This window comes from Arachis hypogaea, chromosome 11, assembly GCF_003086295.3.
Source record: "Arachis hypogaea cultivar Tifrunner chromosome 11, arahy.Tifrunner.gnm2.J5K5, whole genome shotgun sequence".
NCBI lineage: Eukaryota > Viridiplantae > Streptophyta > Magnoliopsida > Fabales > Fabaceae > Arachis > Arachis hypogaea.
This window is the reverse complement of record NC_092046.1, coordinates 7,925,015-7,936,978: the sequence shown is the minus strand read 5'-3', so window position 1 is coordinate 7,936,978 and position 11,964 is coordinate 7,925,015.

Here is an 11,964-nt window from a genome sequence, read left to right as displayed (position 1 = left end):
CATCCAGAGCCCTAGCCATCATTATAACCGCAAGGACCCTTGCATTCATCACCACTATAGGAGCAACCTCAGCAATCTTCCAATCCATATGTTCTTCAAACCTATTTCACATCCACTTTTACACCGTCGTATCAACTGCATCAACAAAATTGGGGTGTGTCGCACATTGAAACCAGAGACGAAGCATCATTCAGCCAACTGTTTGGATTCATGGCGACAGAAGCGGGTCAATCATAATCGTGTAACCTGAGCGAAGTACCCCCACCACCAAGCTGTGTGACCAGGATGTGCTGACCCAAGGACGGAGGTCATTAGATGCGAGAATTTGATTTCATGCACCTTTAGGAAACTTTGGAGGTAGACTATCTGTTGACTCAAGCAGGGGTGAAGGGGGTCAAGGTGTTGTTAATAGCAAAAAACCTCGTCGCATCCAAATGGGTTTCATCGAGGAAAATATGAGGGGTAATGACTGTGATGATGTTGACTATTTAGTAGAGAACCCAGAGGGTAATGACAAGGATAAGGGTGATAATGGGGAGGAGAGAAATGAAGAGGATGTTGGAGGTGATGGTGAAGATGACGATCGTGGTGACGACACGGGTCTAGTGCAAGTAACGTAACACTTAATAGGTTGATATCCTTACAGTATATGTTATTGTGTCGAATATTTCTTGTAGGTTGATATGAATGTTATATTTAATTTTTCTTTAAGTGGGGCAGGTACAGCCATAGGTGGGGTATCATCTTCATCTGTTGGAGGCAAATAATACAATCTTAAAGTTGATCTTTCACGCCGTAGTGCAAACAAATTCACATCGTCGGCATTTATGAATGTTAAGAAGTGCAAAAAAATTTTGCAAGGATGTAAAATGGACAATGAGAAAGTAGAATGTTATCTTTAATTAATCTTTAGACTTCGTCTAACAAATATTTGGACTTTTATAAGTGGCAACATAAGAAATGTTTTAGAGGACATAATGTTTAGTAATATAATATAAAGGGCATAATGTTTTAAAAGACATAATTAAAGGAGATAATGCTCTTGAACAACATAAATGCTATAAATTTTATAAATAAGAGTGTTAACACAATAACCGTCATGTATTCTGAGCAGCGCCGCCTGCACTGGAACCACTACATTGTCGGCATCTACTACGACTATGGCCCTCAGCTCCACATTGCTTACAGCGTCTTGGAGCACGTATTATTTGCGTGTCCATCTCATTCAATAACTAGGTTATCTTTGGCTGACCCTTGGTCACTCGCTTAAGAAAAAGATTGGGTACGAATTGAGGTTCGTGATACACAGGCCATGTAGTGGGATTCTCAAGGGGCCTAAACCTAGCTCTGTAAACCCTTCAGACCTGGTCCATCCTATAAACATAGAAAATACACCTCCCAATCCAATCGCTAATCTACACAGCACGCAAAGACATGGCGACATGGCATTCAATCAACTTGGAATTCACCACAATCACAATGATACTGATGTAGATTAACTACAAACTCCAAGCCACTGGACATCTCATGCACCTCAAAGACTTCATTCTGTCTGTCAAAGCAATTAGCCTGAATGTTTCTGGCTGTGTATTGATTTGCATGCAATTTAAATGTTACAAGCTCAGGAAAAACGTAACCAGCATTAGTTCGAGCCTCATCTTCAACCCTTTTCCTGGTGAACAACTCATTAAGCCTGTAAAAGGTTGCCTTTACAAGTGCAGTGACTGGGAGATTATGCTCCCCTTCAAAACTGAATTGATGCACTCAACTAAACTTGTGGTCATTTACCATCAAATGCCAAAGCATACTGTTCACACAGAATTCTGTCCAGCCACCTTGTGTACGCCACCCCGCTTGTGTAAATGATTGTGACGCAAGTGGTGTTCGCGCACTGTCCTAGAATAACTTACGATAAGAAAAAAACATGATACAACCATTACGGATGGTAAATATCACAATTAAACTCTTGAGTGTTTTTAGTTACCTATGTTGACGATAAAATTTTGGAAATATGGTACCTTGGATTCTATATGCCTGATGCAAAACATGTGGAAAGCTCTCAGAGGCGACCAAGCTCCATTACTGCGAGCCAAGGCTGAACTAATAGAATTGTGTTGATCAGAGATAAGTCTCACACCATCTTGTGTCACCACATGTTGTCACAGGTTACTGAGGAAAAAATGACACGCATCAGAAGTTTCACCTTCAACAATGGCAAATATAATAGGCACAATATTGTTGTTTCCATCCTGTGAAACTACCACCAATAGATAACCTTTATATTTTCCATACAAATGAGTCTTGTCTACTTGTACAACTGGTTTGTAGTGCTTGAATACTCTAATGCAAGGGCAATAACTTCAGAAGACACGATGTAACACCCTGATGAGCGGATAATTTATACTCTTTTTGGCATTGTTTTTACATAGTTTTTAGTATGTTTTAGTTACTTTTTATTATATTTTTATTAGTTTTTATTCAAAAATCATATTTCTGGACTTTACTATTAGTTTGTGTGTTTTTCTATGATTTCAGATATTTTCTGGCTGAAATTGAGGGACCTGAGCAAAAATCTAATTCAGAGGCTAAAAAATGTCTACAGATGCTGTTAGATTCTGACCTCCCTGCACTCGAAGTGAATTTTCTGGAGCTACAGAAGCCCAATTAGCACGCTCTCAATTGCATTGAAAAGTAGACATCATGGGCTTTATATCAATATATAATAGTCCATACTTTTTGTAACACCCTACCATACAGAGACTTATGCTTAAGTCATAATTCAGAGATGGCAAGGTATTACGACCTCTAAAACAAAAATTTAGTACGTATAGTAGTATGAATGATTGATTATAACTAGGAGCCTTTGTAGAAAAAGGGGTAAACAAAAACCGAAACTCGAACGCGCAACACTCCGATCGATAACGTAACGAGCAAAGGATAAGCTAACGCAAGATCATATATATAAAGAGTGTCAAAAACGGGAATATCAAGACTCAAAATCCGGCTGCGAAGATAACCGGTCCGAGCATAGTAATATATATACATACAATAAAATAAGGAAAACCCCAAGGAAAACCCAAAGGGACACAAATACAGAAACCTATTCTCCAAAACCTCTTATAAGAGGAGTCATCACAGTTTGTATTATTTAATGGAGATAAAAATATCTAAACAAGATATATAACCCAAAACAGAGTCCCGAGAACAAAGGGTCTTCGCTAATCCAGAAGTCTCCAGCATGCCTCAACGAGAAGCCTCGCGTCCTGCATCTGAAAACCACAAAACCCGCATGGGTGAGAACCAGAGGTCCCCAGCATGGTAACAGCTTCCACATATATAATACATAATAATAGAGGAAAGCCAAAGGCAATCCTAGAACTTCCTCCAGATAATATCAAAGCTTATAAACAAGCTAAACCGTAAGCGGCAACTGACTAAAGATTCTTCAGTCTAACTAATACTTCCCTTTCCAATTCCTTCAGACCTCCCAACCACCAGCAGGAGTATAATATAGCAAATACAGTTATATCAGACAAGAGATATACAAATAAGAACAATTAAGGCATTTAGACAAATAGCAAGTAATATGCAGTCAAATAGGCAATCTCAAACAATTCACATAGTATGCATATGATGAATGCCTGTCCCTAGTGGCTGATGATATCATCTGTCGGTTATAGAGCCAACCCGACAAGTCCTGGTAGCTAACCTTGGACTGTCCCTCTGTCGCGCATCCCCAACTCGAGTTATACTCATCATAAACTTGATCATAATCATGATCCATATCCATCACCCTCACTGGTGAATATTTACGGGGGCGAGCTCATCCGGGGCTTTCACAGTGCCCGGCCACACTTACGACATAGGGTCAACAGAGCTTCGAGTCTCAACCTGGGGCACGTGGTGGCTAGCCACTGCTTTCTCCCAGGGAAACCCTCATCTCCGATAGTGGAAGTGCAAACATTCACAATTCATTCAACAGCATATATGCATTTATACTTAGCCATAAACATGGCTCTACCGTAACACGGCGATAATCTAGCCATCCGGCTCACGATTAAATCCATAACCAGCCAATTTATTTACAAATACGGCCCTTCGGCCCATGGCATAACAAGCACTTCCACCGCCATCCTCCACATCTCACATAATCATCTTTGATCCTCATTGATCATTCATTTTTCCCTTGCTTCACTTGCAAGTTACCACGTTCACTAGCTCCTTATCTCATAGCTAGGCATATCATAATAATTCAAGACATAAGTGGTGAGATCGGAGGCTTAGAAGTATGAAATTTGGCTTTTAAAACTCAAAAATCAACTTTGGGATGAAAACAGGGCCACGCGTACGCGCACTCTACGCACCCGCGTGGATGGCCTTAAAACTCATTGACGCGCAAGCATCATACGCGCGAACGCGCGGATGGAAAATTAGCCAAACGACGCGCAAGCGTCAGCCATGCGTACGCGTGGGTGCTCTTGCGCCCCAGGCACAAAACTGGCACAACTTTGGCACAACTCTCGGGAAAATGGCTGGGCATTTGGTGCAGCGCATCGACGCGCCCGCGCACACCACGCGCACGCGTGGATGGTGCTTTCTCGAAGAACAACGCGTACGCGCCAAGTGCGCCTACGCGCGGGGGGTCATTCTGCTAAAAATTTTCTAAGTTAAAAGCTGCAGAATTCACATATTCAACCCCCAATCTTCCGACGAACATAACTTTCTCATTTTAAATCGTTTTTCACCCGTTCTTCGAACGGCATGGACATCCCGGATCCAATTTCATTTCTAAATAGATTTGGCAGAAAACAGAGATCTGTAGTCCAGGTTATGTCCCGTCAAAGTATGCCTAAAAACCATGTTTTCATACAAAATCATAAAGTGCCATTTTCAAAACAAGCCACTTTCAACTCTTTTCAAAATCAATCAAAACATGCCAATTTCATCCCTTTTCTTTGAAATCAATCAAAATGTACCAAAATCAACATCAAGCCATCCTCAACTCACACATTGACATTTTACCAAATTTTTCAAAGTCAACATCTAACCATTTTAACACTTCTCAATCAATGGCTAAAGGACAAACACAATATCATGTCATACATCCTTCCTCATCCCAATTTCCAATAATACCATTTCCAATCAACCATCATTATACACGATCAACATCATACTCACTATCAACATGGTACCACCCATCAATTCAACCTCAATCATCCATCAAGCATATATCACAACATGCATTTCTCATATATCACACAATCAAGGCATCAATATTCATAATCACATATATGAACACATCATATATCTCAACCATTCAACAACACCAACAATTCAATGCCTATCTTAGGGCCTCTAGCCTAAGTATTTCCTACCACATTACATATTAGATACGGGAAACCGAAACCATACCTTAGCCGATTTCCCAAGCTCAACCGGAGCACTTCCAAACCACTTTTTCTCAAGCTCTCAAGGTCTCAACACCTCCAAGAACAGATTTTGTCACACAAAACCCTCTCCCAAGCTTTCCAAAATCACCAATCAAGCTTCAATATTCACATATACACAACCTAAGCCACAATCATCATACCAAAACACAAGAGCTCAACACCCACAACCACAAGTTCAACATTCTCACTAGGGTTTGAGATATCTTACCTTACTCAAGGTCCAAGGAGACAAGATTAATCTTCTCCTTCAAGAGAGTTGGGTCCTATAACATCAAAGAGCCCAAAATCTCAATATTTTTGCTCATGAAACTCGAAATCAAGGCTGGAAATTCGAAGAGCAAAACGTGGCTTACCTCAAGATTGATTGTATGGGTTTTATAGAGCTCTCTACGGTGAATGCGTGGCCACAAACGGTGCGGCAATCGGAGCTCTAGATCAAAAGTTATGGTGGTTTGAAGATCAACCAAGGGAGAGAACTTGAGAGAGTGTTCTTCCCCCCTCCATCTTAATTTTCAGCGTGTGTTTGTGTGTTGTGAGGAGAGAGAGTGCTGAAAACTAGAGTTTTGGTTTAGTTTAGTTGGGCCAATGGCTCACTTTGGGTCCGGTTAGCCCGGTTTGGCCCGTTCGGTCCAATCTTGGTCCGTTTTCTATAAAATTGGTACCGAAATTCTCATCTCAATCTCCTCTATCATATTAAGCCATAAAAATAACATTTTTGGCTTTCTAGAATAAATTCTCATTTATGGGTTAATTAGCCGTTAATTAACCGGGTCTTACATTCTACCCACCTAATTGGGAATTTTGCCCACAAAATTCAAATTCAATTACTTGAGAATAAGTGCGGATAATCCGTTCGCATCTCCGACTCAAGTTCCCAAGTGTGTTCCTCAACATCGCCTCGACTCCAAGCCACTTTGACTAATGAAACCTCTTTTCCATGCAACCGTTTGATACTAGTACCGTCAATTCTAACTGGAGCCACTGGAAGCGTCAAATCTTCTCTTAACTGAACTGATTCAGGTTCTAACACATGGCTAGCATCAGGAGTGTACTTCCGAAGCTGTGACACGTGAAACACGTCGTGCAGGTTCGAAAGATGAGGTGGTAGAGCCACCCGATACGCCACCGGCCCAATCCTCTCCAGGATCTGAAATGGACCAATGTATCGAGGATTCAACTTCTTTGCTTTAATTGCTCTACCTACTCCTGTGGTCGGAGTAACCTTCAGGAAAACATGATCTCCTGCCTCAAATTCCAAGGGCTTCCGCCTCTGATCGGCGTAACTCTTCTGGCGACTCTGCGCCGTAAGCATCCTATCTCGGATTTTCTTGACTTGTTCTGTGGTCTCAGCTATCATTTCCGGCCCCAACAAGCCTTTTTCTCCAGCTTCATACCAACATAGCGGAGATTGACATTTCCTCCCATACAATGCCTCATACAGAGCCATTCCGATGCTCGCATGGTAACTATTATTGTATGCAAACTCCACTAACGGCATATACCGATCCCAACTCACCGGTTGGTCCAAAACACAAGCTCTCAACATATCCTCTAGGGTTTGGATCGTCCTCTCGGATTGACCATCTGTTTGAGGATGGTACGCTGTACTCAAGCTTAATCGGGTTCCAAAAGCTTTCTGAAATGCACCCCAGAACCTCGAAGTGAAACGAGGATCTCTATCAGAGATTATAGTAGCAGGTACACTATGAAGTCTCACAATCTCCTTTATGTATAACCGTGCCAGCTCCTCAAGGGTGTAAGTCATCCGAATGGGCAAAAAGTGAGCTGACTTTGTCAGTCGGTCCACAATCACCCAGATAGCATCAAAACCAGTCCTAGTCCTTGGCAATCCCGACACAAAGTCCATTGCAATACTTTCCCACTTTCATTGTGGAACCTCTAAAGGTTGCAACATCCCGGAAGGTCTTTAATGTTCAATCTTTACCTTTTGACAAGTTAAGCACTTTGAAACATATTCCGCCACATCATTCTTCATACCCGGCCACCAAAACATCGCCTTTAAATCATGGTACATCTTAGTACTTCCCGGGTGAATGGAGAATCCGCTTTTGTGTGCCTCCTTTAAGATATCTTGCCTCAAAGTACCAACATCCGGCACAATGATCCTACCCTTGAATCTCCATAACCCATCTTTTTCTTCCGACACTCTCCACTGTTTTCCTTGCTCGATAGCCGGTAACACCTTCCATAACGCTTCATCATTTTCATGAGCCTTTAGGAGTTCGGACTTAAAGTCACTCGAGATTTCTAATCGGCTCAAACACAAGGTTCCAGATACTTCTCGAACACCAATTTTTAGACTCTCGAATCCCTTGAGCAACTTCTCCTCTTGAAGCATCATCCAAGCCGCATATAACGACTTCCGACTTAACGCATCCGCCACTACATTTGCCTTTCCTGGATGGTAATTCAACTCAAAGTCGTAGTCTTTCAATAATTCCATCCACCTCCTTTGCCTCATATTAAGCTCTTTCTGATTAAAGAGATATTTCAAGATCTTGTGATCGGAGAAGACTTGGAACTTAACCCCATAGAGATAATATCTCCACACCTTCAAGGCAAACACAACCGCAGCGAGTTCCAAATCGTGCGTAGGGTAACTAACTTCGTGAGGTCTCAACTGTCGTGAGGCATATGCTACCACATTATGATGCTGCATTAGCACGCATCCTAGACCCTTTAATGAGGCATCACAGTACACCTCAAAAGGCTCGTTCGGCTGAGGTAACACTAAAACAGGGGCAGTGGTCAACTTTTTCTTCAATGCCTGAAAGCTCTCCTCGCACTCAGGAGTCCAAACAAATGGAGTGTCTTTGCGAGTTAACTTTGTCAACGGTAAAGCTAATTGCGAAAAGCCCTTGATGAACCTTCGGTAATAGCCAGCTAAACCCAGAAAACTCCTTATCTCAGTTACTGTGGTTGGTTGCCTCCAATCCATCACAGCTTCTACCTTAGTTGGATCTACGGCTATTCCCTTCTTATTCACTACGTGACCCAAGAACTTCACCTCACTCTTCCAAAACTCACACTTAGACAGTTTCACATAGAGTTTCTTCTCCTTTAGAATTTGCAACACGGTCCGCAAGTGTTCTGTATGCTCTTCTTCAGTCTTGGAGTAAATCAGTATGTCGTCAATGAAGACAACAACGAATTTATCCAGAAACGGAGGGAATACCCTATTCATGTAATCCATAAACACTGCAGGAGCGTTCGTCAACCCAAAAGACATTACAGTATACTCGTAATGACCATAACGAGTCCTGAAAGCGGTCTTAGGGATATCCTCACCCCTCACCCTTATCTGGTGATAACCGGATCGCAAATCGATCTTAGAGAAAACCCCAGCTCTTTGTAACTGATCCATGAGATCATCAATCCTCGGCAATGGGTACTTATTCTTTATGGTGACCTTGTTCAGCTGCTTGTAATCCACACAGAGTCGCATACTTCCATCTTTCTTCTTTACCAGTAACACTGGAGCACCCCACGGGGAAACACTTGGTCGGATAAAGTTCTTACCCAACAATTCCTCTAACTGAGACTTTAGCTCGGCCATCTCTAACGGTGACATCCTATAAGGAGCACTTGAGATTGGTCCCGTCCCAGGCACCAACTCAATAGCAAACTCGACCTCTCGGTTAGGTGGAAATTCCTCAATATCATCGGGAAACACTTTCGGAAACTCACACACCACCGGAATCTGATCCAACCTTTGATCATCACCCGAAACACCAGCGGTTAACAACAGGATACCCTGACATTCGATTCCAGAACAGTTCACCATCATCGAATTCAAGTAATAATTATTCACCACGACCGGCCCTTCTGTATCTTCCGGCATAAAGTACACCGACTTTGTAGAGCAATCAAGCAGGACATGGTTCTCGGATAACCAGTCCAATCCCAAGATAAGATCAAGACCGATCATCGGTAAGCAGATTAAATTATGGACAAAATCACGCTGCTTGAACCTAAACGAAACTTTCGGGCATCCTAGCCTAGTTACCATGGCCTCATGGGTAGCATTATACACTTTTAGGTCATAACCTAAGGTTACGATCTTTAATCCTAACTCATGGGCTTTCTCAAATGCAATGAATGAATGCGATGCTCCCGAATCAAATAAAGCATTTAAAGTTTGACCAGCCATTTCACAGTTAAATCGAATGAGTGTCTCGGATCCCTCTGCACCCACAGCTGAGGTGGTGAACACCCGACCAGTCTGTTGTGCTTTCCCAGCACCTTGCTTTTGCTTCTCCGGAAAACTTGCGGCTTTATGCCCCGCCTTTCCACAATTGTAGCACAAACCCCATCCGGCCTTGCATGGTGCTCCCGGATGGTGACTTCCACACCTAGTACAAGCTTGATCATTCTGAGGCTGCTTCCCAAACATTTTCCCTTGGGAGTTGTTGTTGTTGGGCCTCCTAAAAGAACCTCCCCTCTTAAAAGGTGGACCTCTAGGTGCAAAGCTCTTCCTTCGGTTCTGTGGGAATGATCCTTTGTGACTTCCTTTCTCAGCGGCTGCCCTCTTCACACACTCTTCAGCAACCCTACACTTGTTCACCAATTCCGAGAAAGTCCTAATCTCCATTGGTCCCACTGAACTAAAAATATCGCTCCGGAGTCCTCCTTCGTACTTAACACACTTCCATTCCTCATATTCCACCGGAGTCCCTTGACACATACGAGAGAATCTGAACAGCTCCTCAAACTTGTCAGTATACTCAGATACGGACATAGTACCCTGCTTTAGCTGCAACAATTCAAGCTCCTTGGCTGTCCTGGCAGAAGTCGAAAAGTACTTCTTATAGAACTCCTCTTGGAAGACGTCCCAGGTGATATAATCATCACCCTGCTGCAGGAGGCGTCGGATTCCTTGCCACCAATGCGACACTTCACCAGTGAGCAAATAGGTAGCGAACTCCACACGCTGCCCTTCAGGTACCACCTGCGCTTGCAGTGCTCGTTTCATGGCCTGAAACCATGTATCGGCCTCAGTCGGGCTAGTAGTTCCCTTGAACTTCGGGGGATTAACCTTCAAAAAGTTCGCCAGTGTCATCGGGCCCTGAACTCCACCTCCGTCATTACCACGGTTGTTCATCTGTAGGCCAAGAGCCTCAGCAGTGGCTTGCATAGCAGCAGCCATGTTCTCCAATGCAGTCATAAAGTTCACCGGGTGATTAGGGTTAGTCTTCGGCGCACGAGCATTAGTACGACCTCTCCCACGACCTCTACCGCGTACACGAGGCGCCATCTGGTCCCTATACACACCAAACAATCGATATTAAGTTGATCAGTCTCAATATCGGAAGTCTAGTGCTTCAAAGTCCCAAATGCATGCTCATGAACGTTTATGCCAATTATATCAAGCAGATATACTAACAGCACATAACACACACACAGAGAATGCACAGAAGCATAGTCAGTCCATTCCTCAGGCTCTACAGGAATGAACTGCTCTGATACCATAATGTAACACCCTACCATACAGAGACTTATGCTTAAGTCATAATTCAAATATGGCAAGGTATTACGACCTCTAAAACAAAAATTTAGTACGTATAGTAGTATGAATGATTGATTATAACTAGGAGCCTTTGTAGAAAAAGGGGTAAACAAAAACCGTAACTCGAACGCGCAACACTCCGATCGATAACGTAACGAGCAAAGGATAAGCTAACGCAAGATCATATATATAAAGAGTGTCAAAAACGGGAATATCAAGACTCAAAATCCGGCTACGAAGATAACCGGTCCGAGCATAGTAATATATACACATATAATAAAATAAGGAAAACCCCAAGAAAAATCCAAAGGGACACAAATACAGAAACCTATTCTCCAAAACCTCCTATAAGAGGAGTCATCACAGTTTGTATTATTTAATGGAGATAAAAGTATCTAAACAAGATATATAACCCAAAACAGAGTCCCGAGAACAAAGGGTCTTCGCTAATCCAGAAGTCTCCAGCATGCCTCAACGAGAAGCCTCGCGTCCTGCATCTGAAAACCACAAAACCCGCATGGGTGAGAACTAGAGGTCCCCAGCATGGTAACAGCTTCCACATATATAATACATAATAATAGAGGAAAGCCGAAGGCAATCCTAGAACTTCCTCCAGATAATATCAAAGCTTATAAACAAGCTAAACCGTAAGTGGCAACTGACTAAAGATTCTTCAGTCTAACTAATACTTCCCTTTCCAATTCCTTCAGACCTCCCAACCACCAGCAGGAGTATAATATAGCAAACACAGTTATATCAGACAAGAGATATACAAATAAGAACAATTAGGGCATTTAGACAAATAGCAAGTAATATGCAGTCAAATAGGCAATCTCAAACAATTCACATAATATGCATATGATGAATGCCTGTCCCTAGTGGCTGATGATATCATTTGTCGGTTATAGAGCCAACCCGACAAGTCCTGGTAGCTAACCCTGGACTGTCCCTCTGTCGCGCATCCCCAACTCGAGTTATACTCATCAT